Here is an 18,829-nt window from a genome sequence, read left to right as displayed (position 1 = left end):
TCTACATATTCAGTGCCACCCCTACCAAATTACCAATGGCATTTTGCACAGAACTAGAATGAAAAATCTTAAAATTTGTATGGAGACACGAAAGACCCCAAATAGCCAAAGCAATCTTGAGAAAGAAAAACAGAGCTGGAGGAATCAGGCTCCCTGACCTCAGAGTATAGTACAAAGCTATAGTCATCAAAATAGTATGGTACTGGCACAAAAACAGACATATAGATCAATGGAACAGGACAGAAAGCCCAGAAATAAACCCACACACCTATGGTCAATTAATCTACGACAAAGAGGCAAGAATATACAATGGAGAAAAGACAGTCTCTTCAATAAGTGGTGCTGGGAAAACTGGACAGCTACATGTAAAAGAATGAAATTAGAACATTCTCTAACACCATACACAAAAAGTAAAATCAAAATGGGTTAAAGACCTAAATGTAAAACTGGATACTATAAAACTCTTAAAGGAAAACATAGGCAGAACACTCTTTGACATAAATTGCAGCTATATCTTTTTGGATCCACCTCCTAGAGTAATGAAAATAAAACAAAAATAAACAAATGGGACCTAATTAAACTTAAAAGCTTTTACACAGCAAAGGAAACCATAAACAAAAAGAGAACCCACAGAATGAAGAAAATATTTGCAAATGAAGTGACCAACAAGGAATTAATCTCCAAACTATACAAACAGCTCATGCAGCTCAATATCAAAAAAACAAAAAACAAACCAAACAACCCAATCAAAAATTGGGCAGATCTAAATAGACATTTCTTCAAAGAAGACATATAGATGGTCAAGAGGCACATGAAAAGATGCTCAACATCGATAATTATTAGAGAAATGCAAATCAAAACTACAATGAGGTACCATGTCACACTGGTCAGAATGGCCATCATCAAAAAGTCTACAAACAATAAATGCTGGAGCAGGTGTGGAGAAAAGGGAACCCTCCTACACTGTTGGTAAGAATGTAAATTGGTACAGACACTATGGAGAATAGTATGAAGGTTCCTTAAAAAACTAAAAATAGAACTACCATATCATCCAGCAATCCCACTCCTGGACATATATCTGGAGAAAACCATAATTCGAAAAGGTACATGCACCCCAACGTTCATTGCAGCACTATTTACAATAGCCAAGACACAGAGCAACCTAAATGTCCACTGACAGAGGAATGGATAAAGAAGATGTGGTATATATATACAAAGGAATATTACTCAGCCATAAAAATAATGAAATAAAACCATTTGCAGATTAACCAAGATGGCGGAGTAGAAGGACGTGCTCTCACTCCCTCTTGCGAGAGCACCAGAATCACAACTGGCTGCTGGACAATCATTGACAGGAAGACCCTGGACTTCACCAAGGAGGATACCCCACGTCCAAGGACAGAGGAGAAGCCACAGTGAGACGGTAGGAGGGGCGCAATCAGAGTAAAATCTAATCCCATAACTGCTGGGTGGGTGACTCACAGACTGGCGAACACTTATACCACAGAAGTCCACCCACTGGAGTGAAGGTTCTGAGCCCCACGTCAGGCTTCCCAACCTGGGTGTCCGGCAACGGGAGGAGGAATTCCTAGAGAATCAGACTTTGAAGCCTAGTGGGAATTGATTGCAGGACTCCGACAGGACTGGGGGAAACAGAGACCCCACTCTTGGAGGGCACACACAAAGTAGTGTGCGCATCGGGACCCAGGGGAAGGAGCAGTGACCCTGGGGGAGACTGAACCAGACCTACCTGCTGGTGTTGGGGGGTCTCCTGCAGAGGCGGGGGGTGGCTCTGTTTCACTGTGGGGACAAGGACTCTGGCAGCGGAGGTTCTGGGAAGTGCTCCTTGGCGTGAGCCCTCCCAGAGTCTGCCATTAACCCCACCAAAGAGCCCAGGTAGGCTCCAGTGTTGGGTTGCCTCAGGCAAAACAACCAACAGGGAGGGAACCCAGCCCCACCCATCAACAGTCAAGTGGAATAAAGTTTTACTGAGTTCTGACCGCCACAGCAACAGTCAGCTCTACCCACCACCAGAGCCTCCCATCAAGCCTCTTAGATAGCCTCAACCACCAGAGGGCAGACAGCAGAAGCAAGAAAAACTACAATCCTGCAGCCTGTGGACCAAAAACCACAGTTACAGAAAGATAGACAAGATGAAAAGGCAGAGGGCTATGTACCAGATGAAGGAACAAGAAAAAACCCCAGAAAAACAACTAAATGAAGTGGAGATAGGCAACCTTCCAGAGAAAGAATTCAGAATAATGATAGTGAAGATGATCCCGGACCTCGGAATAAGAATGGAGGCAAAGATTGAGAAGATGCAAGAAATGATTAACAAAGACCTAGAAGAATTAAAGAACAAACAAACAGAGATGACCAATACAATAACTGAAATGAAAACTACACTAGAAGGAATCAATAGCAGAATAACTGAGGCAGAAGAACGGATAAGTGACCTGGAAGACAGAATGGTGGAATTCACTGCTGCGGAACAGACTAAAGAAAAAAGAATGAAAAGAAATGAAGACAGCCTAAGAGACCTCTGGGACAACATTAAATGCAACAACATTCGCATTATAGGGGTCCCAGAAGGAGAAGAGAGAGAGAAAGGGCCAGAGAAAATATTTGAAGAGATTATAGTCGAAAACTTCCCTAACATGGGAAAGGAAATAGCCACCCAAGTCCAGGAAGCGCAGAGAGTCCCATACAGGATAAACCCAAGGAGAAACACGCCAAGACACATAGTAATCAAAGTGGCAAAAATCAAAGACAAAGAAAAATTATTGAAAGCAGCAAGGGAAAAACGACAAATAACATACAAGGGAACTCCCATAAGGTTAACAGCTGATTTCTCAGCAGAAACTCTGCAAGCCAGAAGGGAGTGGCATGATATACTTAAAGTGATGAAAGGGAAGAACCTACAACCAAGATTACTCTACCCGGCAAGGATCTCATTTAGATTTGATGGAGAAATCAAAAGCTTTACAGACAAGCAAAAGCTAAGAGAATCCAGCACCACCAAACCAGCTCTACAACAAATGCTAAAGGAACTTCTCTAAGTGGGAAACACAAGAGAAGAAAAGGACCTACAAAAACAAACCCAAAACAATTAAGAAAATGGTCATAGGAACATACATATCGATAATTACCTTAAACGTGAATGGATTAAATGCCCCAACCAAAAGACATAGACTGGCTGAATGGATACAAAAACAAGACCCATATATATGCTGTCTACAAGAGACCCACTTTAGACCTAGGGACACATACAGACAGAAAGTGAGGGGATGGAAAAAGATATTCCATGCAAATGGAAATCAAAAGAAAGCTGGAGTAGCTATACTCATATCAGATAAAATAGACTTTAAAATAAAGAATGTTGCAAGAGACAAGGAAGGACACTACATAATGATCAAGGGATCAATCCAAGAAGAAGATATAACAATTATAAATATATATGCACCCAACATAGGAGCACCTCAATACATAAGGCAACTGCTAACAGCTATAAAAGAGGAAATTGACAGTAACACAATCATAGTGGGGGACTTTAACACCTCACTTACACCAATGGACAGATCATCCAAAATGAAAATAAATAAGGAAACAGAAGCTTTAAATGACACAATAGACCAGATAGATTTAACTGATATATATAGGACATTCCATCCAAAAACAGCAGATTACACGTTCTTCTCAAGTGCGCATGGAACATTCTCCAGGATAGATCACATCTTGGGTCACAAATCAAGCCTCAGTAAATTTAAGAAAATTGAAATCATATCAAGCATCTTTTCTGACCACAATGCTATGAGATTAGAAATGAATTACAGGGAAAAAAACGTAAAAAAGACAAACACATGGAGGCTAAACAATACGTTACTAAATAACCAAGAGATCACTGAAGAAATCAGAGAGGAAATCAAAAAATACCTAGAGACAAATGACAATGAAAACACGACGACCCAAAACCTATGGGATGCAGCGAAAGCAGTTCTAAGAGGGAAGTTTATAGTTATACAAGCCTACCTAAAGAAACAAGAAAAATCTCAAGTAAACAATCTAACCTTACACCTAAAGAAACTAGAGAAAGAAAAACAAACAAAACCCAAAGTTAGCAGAAGGAAAGAAATCATAAAGATCAGAGCAGAAATAAATGAAATAGAAACAAAGAAAACAATAGCAAAGATCAATAAAACTAAAAGTTGGTTCTTTGAGAAGATAAACAAAATTGATAAGCCGTTAGCCAGACTCATCAAGAAAAAGAGGGAGAGGACTCAAATCAATAAAATCAGAAATGAAAAAGGAGAAGTTACAACAGACACCGCAGAAATACAAAGCATCCTAAGAGACTACTACAAGCAACTTTATGCCAATAAAATGGACAACCTGGAAGAAATGGACAAATTTTTAGAAAGGTATAAGTTTCCAAGACTGAACCAGGAAGAAACAGAAAATATGAACAGACCAATCACAAGTAATGAAATTGAAACTGTGATTAAAAATCTTCCAACAAACAAAAGTCCAGGACCAGATGGCTTCACAGGTGAATTCTATCAAACATTTAGAGAAGAGCTAACACCTATCCTTCTCAAACTCTTCCAAAAAATTGCAGAGGAAGGAACACTCCCAAACTCATTCTATGAGGCCACCATCACCCTGATACCAAAACCAGACAAAGACACTACAAAAAAAGAAAATTACAGACCAATATCACTGATGAATATAGATGCAAAAATCCTCAACAAAATACTAGCAAACAGAATCCAACAACACATTAAAAGGATCATACACCACGATCAAGTGGGATTTATCCCAGGGATGCAAGGATTCTTCAATATACGCAAATCAATCAATGTGATACACCATATTAACAAACTGAAGAAGAAAAACCATATGATCATCTCAATAGATGCAGAAAAAGCTTTTGACAAAATTCAACACCCATTTATGATACAAACTCTCCAGAAAGTGGGCGTAGAGGGAACCTACCTCAACATAATAAAGGCCATATATGACAAACCCACAGCAAACATCATTCTCAATGGTGAAAAACTGAAAGCATTTCCTCTAAGATCAGGAACGAGACAAGGATGTCCACTCTCACCACTATTATTCAACATAGTTCTGGAAGTCCTAGCCACGGCAATCAGAGAAGAAAAAGAAATAAAAGGAATACAAATTGGAAAAGAAGAAGTAAAACTGTCACTGTTTGCGGATGACATGATACTATACATAGAGAATCCTAAAACTGCCACCAGAAAACTGCTAGAGCTAATTAATGAATATGGTAAAGTTGCAGGATACAAAATTAATGCACAGAAATCTCTTGCATTCCTATACACTAATGATGAAAAATCTGAAAGAGAAATTATGGAAACACTCCCATTTACCATTGCAACAAAAAGAATAAAATACCTAGGAATAAACCTACCTAGGGAGACAAAAGACCTTTATGCAGAAAACTATAAGACACTGATGAAAGAAATTAAAGATGATACCAACAGATGGAGAGATATACCATGTTCTTGGATTGGAAGAATCAACATTGTGAAAATGACTCTACTACCCAAAGCAATCTACAGATTCAATGCATTCCCTATCAAATTACCAATGGCATTTTTTACAGAACTAGAACAAATCATCTTAAAATTTGTATGGAGACACAAAAGACCCCGAATAGCCAAAGCAGTCTTGAGGCAAAAAAACGGAGCTGGAGGAATCAGACTCCCTGACTTCAGACTATACTACAAAGCTACAGTAATCAAGACAATATGGTACTGGCACTAAAACAGAAACATAGATCAATGGAACAAGATAGAAAGCCCAGAGATTAACCCACGCACCTATGGTCAACTGATCTATGACAAAGGAGGCAAAGATATACAATGGAGAAAAGACAGTCTCTTCAATAAGTGGTGCTGGGAAAACTGGACAGCTACATGTAAAAGAATGAAATTAGAACACTCCCTAACACCATACACAAAAATAAACTCAAAAAGGATTTGAGACCTAAATATAAGACTGGACACTATAAAACTCTTAGAGGAAAACATAGGAAGAACACTCTTTGACATAAATCACAGCAAGATCTTTTTTGATCCACCTCCTAGTGTAATGGAAATAAAAACAAAAATAAACAAATGGGACCTAATGAAACTTCAAAGCTTTTGCACAGCAAAGGAAACCATAAACAAGACGAAAAGACAACCCTCAGAATGGGAGAAAATATTTGCAAATGAATCAACGGACAAAGGATTAATCTCCAAAGTATATAAACAGCTCATTCAGCTCAATATTAAAGAAACAAACACCCCAATCCAAAAATGGGCAGAAGACCTAAATAGACATTTCTCGAAAGAAGACATACAGACGGCCACGAAGCACATGAAAAGATGCTCAACATCACTAATTATTAGAGAAATGCAAATCAAAACTACAATGAGGTATCACCTCACTCCTGTTAGAATGGGCATCATCAGAAAATCTACAAACAACAAATGCTGGAGAGGGTGTGGAGAAAAGGGAACCCTCTTGCACTGTTGGTGGGAATGTAAATTGATACAGCCACTATGGAGAACAATATGGAGGTTCCTTAAAAAACTAAAAATAGAATTACCATATGACCCAGCAATCCCACTACTGGGCATATACCCAGAGAAAACCGTAATTCAAAAAGACACATGCACCCGAATGTTCATTGCAGCACTATTTACAATAGCCAGGTCATGGAAGCAACCTAAATGCCCATCAACAGACGAATGGATAAAGAAGATGTGGTACATATATACAATGGAATATTACTCAGCCATAAAAAGGAACGAAATTGAGTCATTTGTTGAGAAGTGGATGGATCTAGAGACTGTCATACAGAGTGAAGTAAGTCAGAAAGAGAAAAACAAATATCGTATATTAACGCATGTATGTGGAACCTAGAAAAATGGTACAGATGAGCCGGTTTGCAGGGCAGAAGTTGAGACACAGATGTAGAGAATGGACATATGGACACCAAGAGGGGAAATCTGCGGTGGGGTGGGGATGGTGGTGTGCTGAATTGGGCGATTGGGATTGACATGTATACACTGATGTGTATAAAATTGATGCCTAATAAGAACCTGCAGTATAAAAAAACAAACAAAACAACTAATACTATACTTTCATTGGGTTATTTGTATGGAAATATGTTAATAAAAATGTTTCAGACATTACCTGAAATTTCTAAAAATCTTAAAAAAAAAAAAAAAACCATTTGCAGCAACATGGATGGACCTAGAGATTATCATACTAAGTGAAGTAAGTCAGACAGAGAAAGAGAAATATCATATGGTATCAATTATATGTGGAATCTAAAACAAAAAATGACACAAATTAACTTATTTACAAAACAGAAATAGACTCACAGACTTAGAGAATGAACTTATGGTTACCAGGGGGGAAGGGTGGGGGGGAGGGATAGATTGGGAGTTTGGGATTGACATGTATACACTGCTATATTTAATATAGGTAACCAACAAGGACCTACTGTATAGCATAGGGAATTCTGCTCAATATTCTGTAATAACCTAAATGGGAAAAGAATTTGAAAAAGAATAGATACATATAAATGTATAACTGAATCACTTTGCTGTATACCTGAAACTAACACAACATTGTTAATCAACTATACTCCAATATAAAATAAAAATTTTTTTAATTAATTAAAGTTGCTATGAGGGCTAAATGAATTACTATATGCAAAGTCCTTAGAACAGTGCCTGGTACATTGAAATTGCTAAATAAGCATTAGCTGTCATAATTATATGCTCCAAACCCCCCCCCCCAGTGCCAGTACATAGTAGGCATTCAGTAAATAATTTCATTCATTCAGTAATGAAAGAACGTTGGATACTCTGTGAGTATGAATACATAGGCAGTGACTCAATGAAGAATAATGGCACCATTAACCATGTAGAGCTCTCATTTTCTCCTAGGTTCTAGAACAGTTTTAAACTTTCTAAATTAGCCAATTTTAAATAAAATATGAGCCAGGTCTATATTTCAAATCCTTTTCTAAACATGATGATGCTATTAATTTGAACGAGAGGTTGCAAACAGGCATTTCAGCTGATAGATCTCACGTTTATAAATAGTGCTTTCATTCAGATTCTTATCCCCAGAAGTGGTTATGCAGTGGTTAGTTAGCCTTGTGCCAGTCTGCGTTGCCAAAACAACCTGTGATGCCTGGGTTGTCATCAGCTTTACATGGCTAGTATAAATGCATTCAATTTTTAGAAGTTGTAGAGTTGCAAATATGTAATCCTTTTCTTCTTGATGAAAATAAGACTTTTTAAACCATCATTTTTGGAGCAAGAATAACATTTCTTGACATAGCTTATGTAACTTTTAACATAGCAGTTTAGTAAATGGTATACACAGCAAGTGTCTATAGAACACAGTGCATGAAAATTTCCAAGTACATCAAATTTAGCTAGAAAAGAAAAAGACTTTTTTATTCATTAAATTGTACATTACTCTGAGAAAAATACATTGCTGAGAAAAAAAGAGCAATATGGTTCTCACGATATATAGTAGTCTTGACACTTCTCCTAGCAAAGCGCATTTCTTCTGTATCAGCAGTGAGTGCTAGCCAAATAGCATGACCTTGGACTTCTATCTAAACTCTTAGAATTTTTAAAAATCCACTGGTGAAAAAAGTCTCTATGGAAATATGGGTGATTTACTGGTAACGGAAAAGTTCAGCTTCCATTACTACTGATGGCTATGCTTCCATTTATGTTTTCCCTAAGCCATAACTATTTAAAATGTTACCGTTAGCATTCTTAGTTGTCCCATTGGTTGGTATATAACTCTCCTACTTAAATATATAGAACAAATCATATTAATTAAAATAAATTGTTGGAAAGTTAAGTTGTGTTGCAGATAGTCTCTGTAGACTATAAATTCAAATTAAGGGTTTTGCTGCTTGTTCCTGAGCTTGGAACGATTCATTGTACTGTATTACTAGTAGCAAAAGAAATCAACTACCTTATAAAAGAACATCCATTTGAATTCTTGCAGAAATAGCTAGATAAACTGCATATATAGCTAGTTATCATAAACATATAACAAATTCTTGGCTAAAGCAAGCAACCAACCTGCTAATTCATGATGGCAAGTTTTGATATTTAATTATATTGAGTATGGATTTCAGATATAAGTGTATTTTTATATATATTTAATATATATTTCACTATTCATTTATTCTATTTATTTCTATACATTAAATATATATAGCATTGGGTTTCAGGGGTTCTAAGTGGTATATTAACAAACTGTGATGTATTTTCATAAAATAAACAGACAAACCTTATTTTCTGGATATTGAAGTGTTAAACTGAGGCAAAATAATTTGACGGGAGTTGGAATAACTCACTTTATTTTAAGAAATGCTTATGTTTTGTAACTTCCAAAGGCAAGGATGTGATTTCCATTTATTGTATTCTATAAACACTGAACATCCTTTACAGTTCACAAAAACCTCTATAAAATTCAAAATAAAATCTCTATTTTAAGTTTGAAAATAAAACAGTACAAATAAATGATATTCTTAACCATTTTTGACCTTTTTTTTGAATGAGTTACCTTAATGCTTTCTTTTTTCCTACTGAATTCTCCCCAGACTAGTATACCTTAATTAGCTTGAGGGAATAGCTAACTTAAGTTAGAAATAAGTTTGCAAAGCTCTCTGTGATCCCTTATCAAAGTGAGATTTTTTGCCATCCTCTAATTCCCTAATGCTCCTACTGAAAATGGTATAAGGCCTTGTAGCTCCCATGTATGATTCCTATTATTTAACTACTTTAGAGATTCAATACAAAGTTCAGAGAAAAACAAAACTTTTAAAGTATTAAAAATTACTAACTAGAAGGAAATTCTAAACTATTCTATTTTGGAGAAGATAAAGCTAAGCAATAAATCAATTGTCTATGTTACATGAAAAGAATAACAATTTCTCCATTTTCACTAAATGTATGTAAGGAAGATGAACTGAAACTATATGCATTTCTTAAAACTTCGGTTTTAAAACATTAGATAAACATGGTTGTGGATTTGCCTCATCTGGAGAACATATCAGAAAGTAGGTAGGTCTCAGGACTTCCCTGGTGGTGCAGTGGTTAAGAATCCGCCTGCCAACGCAGGAGATACCGGTTCAATCCCTGGTCCGGTAAGATTCCACATGCCGCAGAGCAACTAAGCCCGTGTGCCACAACTACTGAGCCTGCACTCTAGAGCCCGCGAGCCGCAACTAGTGAGCCTGCGTGCCACAACTAGTGAGCCCATGTGCTACAACTACTGAGCCCGTGTGCCACAACTACTGAAGCCCACATGCCGAGGGCCCGTGCTCCGCAACAAGAGAAGCCACTGCAGTGAGAAGACCACACACTGCAACAAAGAGTAGACCCCACTTGAGGCAACTAGAGGAAGTCCGCGCACAGCAACAAAGACCCAACGCAACCATAAATAAATAAATAAACAAATAATTAAAAAAAAAAAAGTAGGTAGGTCTCATCTATCAAGTATAGTATTATAAAGACCTGTCTCCAAAGTTAAGAGACTCTCTAATTCTGTGGTTTATGTGGATAAAAAGAGCTACTTAAAAATGGTGCCATTTATATTCATGGTGATTACACTCAAAGCTGATTTTCTGGTTTATAATAGATTTCCCATAGCTATTCATGAATCACAATATTCATGAAGTTTTTCTCAAATTTAGGATAGCGTTTATCTGTCCCCTCCCTAAAGTTTGTCCTTTGGGATTAAGTGCTGTTCAGAATCACCTTTCTACAGAAACGTCTTTAAAGAAGGACATCAAATTCTATAGTTTCCAATTTTACCATAGAATTTGACAATGACCTTTAAAAAATGAGGAGGCATTCTGTCATTAATGTTGCTACCTTTCCAGTGAATGAGGAAGGACATGAAGTATTCCCCAAGACTACCACAGATTACTTCATGAGTGAAGGAAGAAATGTCTGAATTATGCCTTTCCCACAAACAATTGCTAAGATAAAGCCTAAGGAAATGGCACCAGTGCCTTATATTTTCACTGACATTTCATACCTAAACTGAAATATTCTACAAAATCTTTATGGTATTTTGAATATGGATTTAGAATAATTACTCAGTCAAGCCCATATGACGACCTCTTTTGGTCTGAATAAGCTCCCTGAAGAGAAGACCATAGCCAGCTCAACTCACCTCTACATTACCTAGCCCAGTGTTTTGAGGTTAGCAGGTACTCAATAAATGTTTGCTGGATGAATGGGCAAATTAATTATACACAGTAAAACTGTTCTAAAATGTGGCTCATTGTGATAAATACCAAATAAACTACAAACCAAAGCAGATCTCTCATAACATAAGCTATACATGTACTAAAAGCCCAACATAGTAACTCAGAAGGTCCTCTAATTTCAGTCTTTTATGTAGAGGTGCACTACAATTAATTTCCTACTGTTGCCATTCATTGAGACAGAGTTTCCCAGAGTTTTGCTAATTGGGCCAGTCTTCTATTTCTTCTATATCTACAGCAGCATATCCTAAGAACTGGTATGGAGATGATTAGTAAATGAATGAACTTGCAAGAAGTTGTTGTCTTTTGGTATGACCACTGAATTTAAGACCTTAAGAATCAACTAATGATGTAGAAACAAAGGATGAGGAGACTAATTTTAAGGCTCTTAGAGTCCTCATATTTATGATTCATACAAATAACAATTTAACAATACCTATTCTAGGTACCAGCTACTACCCGTTGTGATACTAGAGGTTAAAGATTATTGTTTCTTCAATCTAGCTAAGAATAACATAGGAACATCTAAGCTTCTAACTCATAGCAATCAACAGATATTTTGTGAGTGCTTAAAGTGTACAGAGCATAGTGTACAAAGCACTATGTTGTTTGCTATTTGAAATATCTTCTTCGAAAAAAAAATTTGGAGTAAAAGTTATAATTAAAAGTCTTCCTCAAGGAACTGCAAATATAGATGAAACCATACTACACATGGGGACTTCCCTGGTGGTCCAGTGGCTAAGACTCCATGCTCCCAATGCAGGGGGCCTGGGTTCGATCCCTGGTCAGGGAACTAGGTCCCACATGCTGCAACTAAGAGTTTGCATGCCGCAACTAAAGATCCCACATTGCCACAACTAAAGATCCTGCAAGCTGCAACTAAGACCCGGCGCAGCCAAATAAATAAACAAATAAATATTAAAAAAAAATACTACATGTGAAAAAAAAAAAGCAATGTAATCACTCAAGAAAGTAATAGAAGTAACAAAGCAATATATGGTTAATTTACCAAAATAGTGCTGATATTAGGTACTATAGGACTCAAAGGAGGACAGTCACATCAGGGTTAGGTAGTTGGGAAGGACTTTATGAAAGAGGTGAGATATGGACTGAGTCTGAAGAATGAGCAGGTTTGGGATATATGGAAAGGCGTTTCAAGTGAATGGAATAGCAAAAGTAGACATGCAAATGTGGGAAAACATAAGTCCAAAGGCAATACGGAGAATCATCTTCTCCCTGAGGAGAGATGGTGGCAGCTAAACAGAACTGCTGTGGAGGTAGAACACTAAGACTTAATAAACTCTCTGGGCAGGGCAGTCATTGAAGGTTTGGTGTAGCAGTGGTGTGAGGCTTGAGCTCTGAATATCTGGGGAATACTGCACTGTTCAGGCAATAAGATCATGAGCACCTATGATTCTGCACACATTTCCAATGTGTGGAGGGTTTTTTTTCCCATATCACCAGGTAATTCTCTGACACCAGCTAGGTGTCCCATAATTCAACACAGTTCTGGGACTACCTGGAGATGACATCAGATCCCATAGGTTAAGGGCTTCTTCCTATAGGATTACCCTCTGCCTCTGAACTTCAGATGCCAATTGCAAGTCCAGGTTGTCACCTAGACTTCTGACAAACCTGGCTACAGACTGGAAGTTCCACTGACCCCCTCCTTGGGTTCCATTAATTTGATAGAGCAGCTTACAGAACTCAGAGAAATTTTTTACTTACTAGATTACTGGTTTATTTTAAAAGGATATAACTCAGGAACAGCCAGATGGAAGAGACACCTAGGGCAAGGCATGGGGAAAGGAAGTGGAGCTTCCATGCTCTCTCTCCCAGCATGCCACTATCCACAAATCTCCATGTGTTTACCAACTTGGAATCTCTCTGAACCCTCTCCTTTTGGATTTTTATGGAGGCTTCATTACACAGGCATAATTGACTAAATCATTGGTCATTGGTGATGGAATTTAATCTCCAGCCCCTCTCCCAGGAAGTGGAGGGTGGCACTAAAAATTCCAGCTCTCTAATCATGTGGTTGGTTCCACTGGTAACCAGCCTCCAACCCTAGGTGCTTCCGTTAACATAACAAAAGACACCTTTATAGCTCTCCGCACAGTAAATTCCAAGGGTTTTAGGACCTCTGTGCCAGAAATTGGTAAGAAGACTAAAAATATATTTCTTATTACAAATCACACTATCACAGCACCCGAACTGTGGACTGATTGCAGAGGGATGAATGTGAGAATGACTGCAGAGTAAGTTGTCCCTTAACTGGAGACTGACACTGCAGACAAGATTGGAAGTAGAGGTGTAAATTACTTTGTGAACTTCAGACCCTGTGTTACTGAGTGTGGGGGGCTAATGGTCAATTTGAATAAGTGAAAAATATATATATGAAAAAATATATGAATGATGAATATAATTGGAATGGGAGTGAACGTAACATCAAGAAGTTGAATTTAGAGAGCTTGGAACGAAAATGAATTTTAAAGATACTGAATTACTGTTTGGGAGACAGATGAATTACAGATGTGGAGACAACAGTTGAATATGTGGGGTTAGATGTGGGGCTTTCCAAGAGAGAATTGAAAATAGTCTAGGACTGAATCCTGAAGAAAACCCACATTTATAGGACAGCAGGAAGAAGAGAACAGAGACATAATTTTCCCCTCTGATTTGAACCTCCCTTTGAAGCCAGTCTGCACTGTGCTGTACAGAGAAGGACAACAAGGGTTGTTTGAGAAGAATAAAGTCCAATACGACTTCACTTTTCACTCCTCAGATACCAACTGGTAGGACAATTTGAAATCCTTAATTTGGCCAGATGGTTAATGTTGTTTAACAGTGAAATTAACTAATAAATAATTATAAAGCACTTTGTAAATATAAAGTACTACATAAATGTTTAATAACATTAAATCAGGAGGCTTATTTCTAGTTACATTTTTATATCCAAGTGTTTTATTGGTGTTTCAGGAGAAATGCCAATAATAGGATCAAATGCCATCATTATAGACTGTACTTGAAAAATACAACAAAGGGATTACAGGAGAACAAAAACAGCCCTGGCCATGCTAGGCTGGACAGAGTGAACTGGCAAGAAAGGTCTCCCTCGTGAAAAACAAGAGGCGACAAAAACATGATCATAGAAATGTATAACTGAACACTGAGTAAAACCACTGTAATATGTAGCAACTTCATCTTACCCACATGTTTATAAAAACAGGGAATTTATCAGATAAAACGATGTGAAGGGCACAGGGTAGGAGAAGGAACATCAAGGTAGGAGCTGTGGGGAAGCCACTTGATACAAGTAGAGTCTCATAAAATAATAGCAACATTTTATGAATTCATAGCTCACCTACTATTTACAATAATGCATTAAGATGTATACCATTAGAGGGTGGCAGGGGATATGGGGATATATGTATACATATAGCTGATTCACCTTGTCACATAACAGAAACTAACACAACATTGTAAAGCAATTATACTCCAATAAAGATGTTTAAAAGTTGCTAAAAATAGCATCCCCTATTTTGCATATGAGACAACTAAGGCACAGAGAGGTTAAGAAACTTGCCCAATATCACACAGTCAATAAAAGGCAGAATCAGGATTCAAACCTAGACAGTGTGGCTGCAGTGTCTGCTGGGAGGAGTCTGGAAAAGGTTTTATTTCCCTGATAAAATGAGTCAGGTGCAGCTCTAGCCCCTTCCTCCTTTTTCCTGCCTGAAAACAAGGACATGATGCTGAAGCTACAACAGTCATCTTGGAACCATGAGGTAAAGGACAAGAAAACACAGAGGCACCAGCCCTGCTGCTGTCAAGCTACTTAACCCATGCCAGTAGTCACCCACCTCTGGATTTCTTATTATGTGAGAAAAATAAACACCTGTTTGTGTAAACCACCACAGTCAGGATTTCTGCTATTTGCCACTTTAACCAATATGCCAAATAATCATGATACTACTACTAACAGTTATCACTTATTGAGTGTTTGCTATGAACTGTGCACTATTTTGTATGTTTTATGTATACTTAGTCATTTCATTCTGATGGCAACTCTATGAAGCAGGCGCTGTTATTATTCCCATTTGATTGATAAGGAAACTGAAGTACACTTCATCTGGCTTGCCCAAGGCCACACAGCTTGTAAGGGATTCAAATCCAGCACCTGACTTCAAAACCTCTACTCTTCAGCAAATAGTATTCTAAGCAGTGAAACACGAAACACCATTTTAGTTAAAATCACAAATTAAATAGGGATGCTTCAACAATATTTTGGAGATTCTAGAGCACATGTTGCTCAGCAAGGATGCTATTGACATTTCAGGAAGACAACTCTTTATTGTTTAGGTTTGCTGTATATTAAAGATGTTTACCATCTCTGTTCGCTGGGTCCTAGAAGCACTCCCTAGACAGTGTCAACCAAAAATGCTCTCCACATTTCCCCATAGGGAGGTGGTGTCACCCCAGTTAGAACCACCATTCTAGAACATTATTCGGCAACATTCTCTGTAAAAGTCCAAATAGTAGACAATTTAGGCATAGTAGGACAGTTGGTCTCAGTCAGTGTCATTCACAATTACTAAAACCTGACACTGTAGAGTGAAATCAGTCATAGGCAATACATACACAAATGAGCATGGCTGTGTTCCTATCAAACTATTTTGACCGCATTTTACAGATGAGAACTCTGAGGCATAGAAGACGTTAAGAAACTTGCCTGAAGTGATTCAACTAGTACGTGAGGGGTATGGATTCATCCCAAAGACAGAGTGATTCCAGAGAATGTGCTCTTAATCAGGATACTTCTGAGTTCACAGATTTTAGATGTTTTTCTCCTAGTAGAAGGCGTAGTAAATGCCTCAGAGAACTGCTCACACTCCAGATTCTGGCCCTCCTCCTCTTGCCTGGTGTTGGTTGCTCTTTCCTGCAGTAAGGGTCCCCCAGGACTTGCTTCTCTGACAGTAAGGACTCACGCTACCATGGACACACTTGACGCTTAACCGCTCCCCAAGCATGGCTCTCCTGGTTGGCTTTGACACACAGCTATCCACAAAGGCCCCCAAATAAAAGATTCTACCAAACTGATCACTAGAACAGTTACTCACTGATCTGTGACTGTTTTTATTTTGTACCTCTCAAATCCCAAGCTCACTGAGGTGAGCAGAAACAGAAAGCTCTTAGCCCATGGTCTGGTACATGTAAGAGCCCTTTGGTATTAGCTAACATTCATATAACATACAGAGGAGCAGGAAGATGCCTCTGGTCTAGATCTCAATGTCTGTGTAAACCCAGTTAGGCTCACCAAAACTGAGAACCCCCAAGTCAATTGAAGTAGTACTAGTGAGCAAGGTTGTGACGACTGGCTCTGTTAGAATATTTCAGCCCAGGTTTTTAGGTTACCTGTTGTGTTTGGATGAAAAGGGACCCCCTAGTCAAAGACAGATCAAGCTCCCACATCTACTCACCAAGGAGCCATATAGATGAGGCAAATTCCAGAAGATGATTAAGATTATGGTACAGATCAGTTGAGGTCTCGTGGGATTTTGCTGCTCGTCAGTGTCTAAGACTGCCACCAGCTGGCGTGGGGGTCAGGTTGCAGTTCTTTTTCCATGGTAAGCAGGTGGGAAATTTAGCAATAGTGAAGGAGAGCAGCCTACCAAAGATGGGAAAAGTAGAAACATAATCACTTCATAATGCTTTTTAAGGAGAACTAGAATACATTGGTTCCAACATTTTTTTATTTCTGTACGGACATGTTTCACTACAGATTTTAAATATAATAGAGGAAACTAGGGAACAAATTACCTAGTTAATTATGTTTAACAAATTAATAGCTTATTTTTTCTTCCAGTAGTTTTTTGATAGAGCTGACTTGTTTTTGCACTGTTAACAAAGCCTAAAACTATGATAGAATTATATTTAAACTTATCTTAAGAACTTATAAATGTGAAATATAACAATGCTTGTGAAAATAAACATACATTTCAAATCCCTATTATTTTTATTCAATATAAGTAAAAATATTAGGGAAAATATAGTTCTAGTATTACTTTACTCCTATGTTTGTCATATTCTTATTCTCTTATGAGATTATTTCTTCTTAATAAGCACAAAGCAAATACAAGAAGGTTGTGGTAGGTAATAACTTAGCCTAATATCATTAATTACTAACAGCTCAATTATGCTGTGAAGTGCCTATAATTTTCATGAAGCTTCAAAAATCCTTATCTTGGATTTTATTATATATACAATTCATTTAAATTACATTAGTTATACAGATTTTTTAATGAAGTAGAGAGATTATATTTTCACTTTTCACAACTAGAGACAATGCTCAAAATATGTGCATATTACATATTTTGTTCTGTTGACATTCATAATTCATTTACTCAGTACAATATTAGCACCTTTATTTTTCATATTTGGATTTCTTTTTGAGTATATATATATATGAATTTTAGAAAGCGCCTTTTTAAAAATATCTAGCCCATTCCAGCAACATTTTTCAGGAAATAAAGTATTCAAACTATTTTTAACATTAATTAATGACACTTGCAGAATGGTTTTAAAAACATAGTTAATGTTGCATTTACAAGCCCAGACTTCAGAGCCTGAGTCCCTGATTTCAATCCAAAGACAGTTGGCCAAGTGACATTAACATTCTGTGCCTGTTTACTCCTCTACAGAATGGGAATAATAACATTTTGTAGTAAGGATTTAAAGATTGATATGTCAAGTGTTTAAAACAATACTTAGCCCTTAGTTAGTACTATGTAAGTAATTTCTGTTAATGTTTTCCTGCTTGGAAGGAGTTCAACTCAACATGCAAATTAACGATGCCCAAGTTCACATATATAAAATGGGTAATGACAGTTTTTAATCTTCAAAATTCCATGAAAGCAGTATAAGGTAACCTTGTGGGCTAAATTTTAAATCTCAAAGTAGTGAGCTCAGGAGTATTGCCCCTTGTGACATGACTTCAAATAGTGCGGTGGTGAAAAATCTCCTTATCTTTCAAGTTGCTATTAAAACCTATAAGATCCATAACCTAACTCTGACCATACGGAGAAACTAAGATGGCCAGAAATAGCAGTTTTGGGGTCCAGCCAAGGTTGGTTGGGGGTGGGAGTTGAGGAGAGTTCCAGGCAGAGGATGAGGAAGCAATGTAAATTAAACCCAGGTTGAATCTCTCAGATCATCCCATATGTGTGTGTATATATATATATCTCACCTCCTAGGGCTGGCCAGGCATAGTGAACCCAACACTCCAACAAGGAAACCTGTGTGGAAACAGGGATCCTATTAGCAGGTTTCTATGGAAAATGCAATGCCCTTGCCTCCTTTTCACTACTCAAACAAGATCAGAACAATCTCACCCCAAATTGTTATCCTTTCCTCGTGTATGACAGGCTGTTTATTATCTAGGAATTCTGACTATAATAAAATAGGGAGCTTCTGGAAAATATTCAGTGAACAGCTGCT

The 18,829-nt window shown here is 37.6% G+C and overlaps 1 protein-coding gene and 1 long non-coding RNA gene across 5 annotated transcripts in view; one reads left to right on the top strand and one right to left on the bottom strand.

The window, feature by feature from the left end:
• Positions 1–18,829, bottom strand: part of LOC137759428 (uncharacterized) — an 84,628-nt gene that overhangs the window by 35,979 nt on the left and 29,820 nt on the right. For all 3 annotated transcript variants that reach the window (XR_011073098.1, XR_011073097.1, XR_011073096.1), the window contains exons 3-4: positions 18,579–18,627; positions 16,813–17,000 (exon numbers count right to left, since the gene is read on the bottom strand). This is a non-coding gene — a long non-coding RNA (uncharacterized lncRNA). The remainder of the gene's footprint in view (positions 1–16,812; positions 17,001–18,578; positions 18,628–18,829) is intronic.
• KIAA0825 (KIAA0825 ortholog) overlaps positions 1–18,829 on the top strand; it is a 408,207-nt gene that overhangs the window by 388,107 nt on the left and 1,271 nt on the right. The window lies entirely within an intron of this gene.

This window comes from Eschrichtius robustus, chromosome 2 (assembly GCF_028021215.1).
Source record: "Eschrichtius robustus isolate mEscRob2 chromosome 2, mEscRob2.pri, whole genome shotgun sequence".
Classification (NCBI taxonomy): domain Eukaryota; kingdom Metazoa; phylum Chordata; class Mammalia; order Artiodactyla; family Eschrichtiidae; genus Eschrichtius; species Eschrichtius robustus.
Note: the sequence above shows the minus strand (reverse complement) of the source record. Positions and strands in the feature narration are given on the sequence as shown.